This window comes from Octodon degus, unplaced genomic scaffold, assembly GCF_000260255.1.
Source record: "Octodon degus isolate 3935 unplaced genomic scaffold, OctDeg1.0 scaffold00032, whole genome shotgun sequence".
Taxonomy (NCBI): domain Eukaryota; kingdom Metazoa; phylum Chordata; class Mammalia; order Rodentia; family Octodontidae; genus Octodon; species Octodon degus.
In genome coordinates this window covers 357,360-362,483 of record NW_004524608.1, presented here as the reverse complement: position 1 = coordinate 362,483, position 5,124 = coordinate 357,360, and positions in this window count along the sequence as shown.

The following is a 5,124-nucleotide window of genomic DNA, read 5'->3' as shown; positions in this document are numbered from 1 at the left end:
GTTCCGGCTCACAGGACACCTTCACAACTGAGAGCTACAGTGGCCTCCAGCATTGTATTGCAGGGGTGTTAAGTGTGTTACTCTGCCCTGAAGGACTCAGCAGTGAGGAGCCCAGTGAGCAGTGACCCCGCACCAGCCTCAGGAAGGTGAACTTGGACTGGGCCAGCCGCTCCTTGAGCTCACGGCTCTGTGTGAGCAAGCCAAGGGGAGCCCAGCGCTCGCTCTCCATGTGCTGCACAATGTTCTTGTCCTGAGACTGTGAGACATCCAGTTCTGCCTTGTTCTCTGGGATTCTGTTGGGCTCATCCTGCTCCAGGTTCTTCTGATATGGACTCTGATTTTGCTCTGCTTGTAGCTGAAGCTGCCCCGAGACTCCCTCCAGCTCCTGCAGACACTGGAGCTCAGACAGCAGCTGCTGCTCCTCAGATGGCTCCACTCAGGGTTCCAGGGTAGGGTGCACGTGTGAGAGAGGAAGCAGCACTCAGGGTCTGGGCCTCTGATCCCTCAACAAGCTCCTCAGGGCTCAGGGCCCAGGTCAGGCTCCTTGTCTGAACCATGGCTTCCCGAGTAATGATTCCTCATACCTAGGTGGTGGCCAGGCTTGAAGCCACTTTCCTGTACAATTCCTAGGTGGGGGTTGGCCATGGGCACAAAACCCCACTCTGCAGATGGGACACTGAGGCTCAGAGAGATGACAGGATTGCCCGCTCTTGTCACAGATGCCTTTCCCTTTGCCACAGTGGCCTCCAGTCCACCCTGTTCCCTGGAGCAGTGGGAGCCACACCCACAGCTCAGGCACTGGGCCCTCCTGCAGGTCACTGTGGTCCCCATTCACCCATCTGTGACTGCAGTTCTTCCAAGCTGCCTTCTAGCTCCTGGACCTTCCTGTCACACTCTTCCTTCTCCTCCTCTAACTTTCTCAGCTCTCCCAGGCCAAGGGGACAGTAGATGGAGGGAGGAACTGGTGACCTGAGGCACATCTGCCATTCTAGTATGCTTCCTGTCTGCCTATTTCTGGCCCCAGTCAGCAGTACCTCAGTTTTGAGTCTTTGGATCTGGGTCCAAAAGAAATTCCTGGGAAGGGAGAGATGGTTAACAGTGCAGTTGCTGAATGGGGAAGAAGCCCATGCTCAGAGGCTGCCCTGATGCCTCAGCCTGGGGATGGCTGCCCCCGCAGGAGACACTCACTTGCTCTCAGGAAGGACCTTGTAGGCCCTGGCAGCAGCTCTGTGGAGAGACAACAGCAAGAGTTGGGATTCTACTTCCAGTAAGACTCACCCAGGGGTGACCTGAGCCCGGCTCACTCTCCCAACCTCCCAGGTCCCCAGACCCCAGAGCAAAGCCTCACTGTAGCCTCCAAATGCAGGTCACCCAGGTGACTCATGGCACCAGGGAACAAGCTGCCTGAAGAGAGTAGAAGAGACTAGAGAAATCACAGTCCTTTGGAAAGGGGTTTGGTGGGGGAGGACCGAGAAAGAGAAGGCGAAAAAGGGAAAAGGCACAAACCTGAGGTGGAGGGACACTATCTGCTGACATGGTGTCATCCTCAGGTTTTGCAAAGCAGTGTGTTCTTTGGTGCCTATTGCAGAAGAGAGTGGGTTTAGGAGGCCATGAAGGAAAGAAGGACACAAGGTGGGGGTGGGCAGGCAGTGTTGCTGCTGCCACAGGGACAGTCATGGTGCTGGGAGGCCCCGCAAGTGCGTAAAAGGGCTCACACAGCTCTGGGAACGTGGTTGCATTTGTGTCGAGCTATCACTGTCAGTCTTGCCATCATGGTACATTGTTGACATTGGCAATGCCACCTTGTGTCTCTTTACCATGTAGAAGGTCACTGTTAGGTCTCTCTGAAATCCAAAAATCATACAATACAATTTTCTCAAATTTACATTCTTTTGGGAAGTTTTGCTTTCTTCTTGTACATAGTTTGTCTCAGTTACTTTTCTCTCATTGCTGGGATAAAATACCTGACACCTAAAATTAAGGACGGAAAGGTTTATTTAGCTCACAGTTTGTGCAGGTTTTAGTTCATACTCAGCTGGCTCCCAGGCAGAGTAGCACGTGGAAGAGAGCAGCCGTTCATGGTGGCAGAGAGCAGCATAACAGGAAGAGCAAAAAGGGGAGCAGTGGCAGCAGCAGTTGCAGTGGAGAGCAAGTCTCTCTGCCTTCTCTGTGCTGCATTCAGGCCATCCTTGGATGTAGCATTCACACCCATAATCCCAGCAGCACTCACACCCATAATCCAGCAGCACTCACACCCATAATCCAGCAGCACTCACACCCATAATCCCAGCACTGGGTTATGAATTAATCACAGACTCTAGAAACTCTCCTCAATTCTGCATGAAGCTTTGCGGGGACAACCAGACACAAACTATAACATAGTTCCTATACTGGTCAACTGATGCTCTCTTAGTGAATGTGACATCAGTAGGTAACTGGTAAACCAGCTGTCAAATGTCTCATTCGGGTTAGCTTTGGGGATAGGAGCAAAAGTCTTCTTACAATATCATTGGGTATATTACTGCATGGATAAAGATCTGGTTCTGAGTTCCAGGATAAATTTCTCCTACATATTACATCTTAATTCTTTTTATCCATCTTATTTCTTTTTTATTATTTTATCCCCGTTCCCTCCCTCATATTCCCACTCTCTCCCTCATATTCCCACTCATGTCCTTTCCTATTTGAATATTTTTTTCTACTTTCTAATATTTATCAATTTTGGTCCCTATTTAGCCACTGAATTTTTCAAACAAGAGAAGTAATACATTGTTTAAACATGCATTTTTAAATTTATTTCACTTAATAGTATGTTCTCAACATGCACTCATTTACCTAAAAATGTCTCAAGATTATCCTTCTTTATGGCAGAATAGCATTCCATTGTATATAAAATCCCATATTTTCTTTATTGATACATTCATTGATGGACATCTTGGCTGTTAACAAGATTTAACTATTACAGATTGTGCTGCTATAAATGTGGGTTTTTATATATTTAGAAATACTTATGATGCTTTTAAATTTTTCAAGAAGATACTAGAAGGGGACTATATGGGTCAAATGGGACCTTTAATTTGAATTTTTTGAGGAATCTCCATACTGGTTTCCATATTGGTTGAACCAATCTACACTCCCGCCAACAATGGAAAAGGGTTCCTTTTCCTCATGGTCTCATCAGCATTTGTTGTTCGCTGATTTTTTTGGTGATAGCCATTCTTTGTGGAGTGAGGTGGAATCTTAGTGTTTTAATTTACATCTCTCTAATGACCAGTAAAGTTGAATATTTTTTCGTACATTTGTTTATGTACTTTTTTCATCTGAGAAGTATACATTTCAGATGCCCATTTTTGGATTGGTTCCTTACATTTTGGGGGAGTTGATTCTTTTTAGTTCTTTGTATAGTCTAGATGTTAGTCCTTTGTCTGAGGAGGAGCTGGTAAAAATCTTTTTTCCCTCACTGTATGTTGTCTCTTTACTCTGCTGGTGGTTTCTTCTGCAGTGCAAAAGCTTTCAGTTATTGATCTCAGTTATTGTTTCTTTGCAATATTCCTTGTGCGATGGGTTTTGTTCATAAAGTGTTTGCCTACACCTGTGTCTTCAAGAGTTTTAGCTATTCTACCTTCCATTAGAGTGCTTCTGTTTTAATCTTAAAGTATTTGAGCCATTTTGATTTTAGTTTAGTGATGGGGAAGATATGGGTCTAGGTTTAATCTTCAGTAGGTGGCAAGTCAGTGTTCCCAGCATCATCAAGGCTATCTTCCTTCCAGTGAATATCTTTGGCACCTTTGTCAAAGATAAGGTGGTTGAATGTGTTTGCAGTTGTTTCTGGATTGTCTATTTTATTACATTGATCCTTGAGTCTGGTTTGTTCCTATATCTTGTTAGTTATTTTTGGTCAGTAGTATGTTGTTTTCATCATGGTAGTTTGTAGTATAATTTTAAGTGGGGAACTGCAATGACCCTGCCCTTGCCTTTGCCATCCAGAACTGTTTTGCTAGTCTAGGTCTCTTCTGGATTCAAAAGAACCTTAGAATTATTTTCTCTGGTTCTGTGAGGTATACTAGTAGTATTTGATTGGGATTGCATTAAGTCTGTATAACAGCTTGGAAAGTATTGTCTTTTCCCACTATGTGTGTTTAAAAGCCTATCTAAGAGCAAGGGATATCTTTCCATTTCCTGATGTTCTCTTCAATTTCCTTTTCCAGAATCCTGTAGCTCTCAATGTAAAGGTCTTTTTACTTCCTTCATTAGACAGATTCCCAAGTATTTCATTTTTCTTGATGTTATTTATTTATTTATTTATTTATTTATTTATTTATTTATTTATGTTTTTTGGTGGAACTGGGGATTGAACTTGGGCTCATGAACTTGCCAGGCAAGCACTTATCCTACTGAGCTATTGCCCCAGCCCCTCTTGATGTTACTGTGAAAGGTGTCATTTTCCTAATTTCTCTCTCAGGAGTTTGTTATTTATGTATAAGAATGCTATTGAGCTTTGAATGTTAACTTTATATTCTGCTACACTAACAAATTTGGTTATTAATTATAAATATTTTTGTTTGTTTATTTGATACAGGGTCTTACTATATAACTCAGATTAATAGTGTCCTCCTGTCTCAGCCTCCCCAGTGCAGGGATTATAGGCATGTGCCACTATGCTGTTTCAGGCCAGTAAAGTGTATCTGGGATTCCAGGGCCAGCATGGCATGTGGTACCAGGGATTAAACTCAGGTCCTTACACTTGCCAGGCAGGCACTCAGACTGCTGAGCTATCTCCCCAGTCCAACAAAATTGGTTATTAAATTAATGAGTCTTTTGATGGAGTTTTGTGGTCTTCTATATAGCATATCATGTCATCTGTAAAGAATGACTTCTTCCTTTCTTGTCCTTATTCCTTTTATTTCTTCCTCTTATCTAATTACTTTGGATAATATTTCCAGAACTATATTTGTTAAGAGTGGTAATCATGGTAATCCTTGTCCTGTTCCTGATTTTATACTGAAAGCTTTCAATTTTTGACCATTTAGCACAATGACTGTTGGTTTGTCACAGATGGTTTTTATTAGTTTGGGATAAAAACCTTTTATTTCTTTCTTCTGTAGGGTTTTGTCATGAACTGGT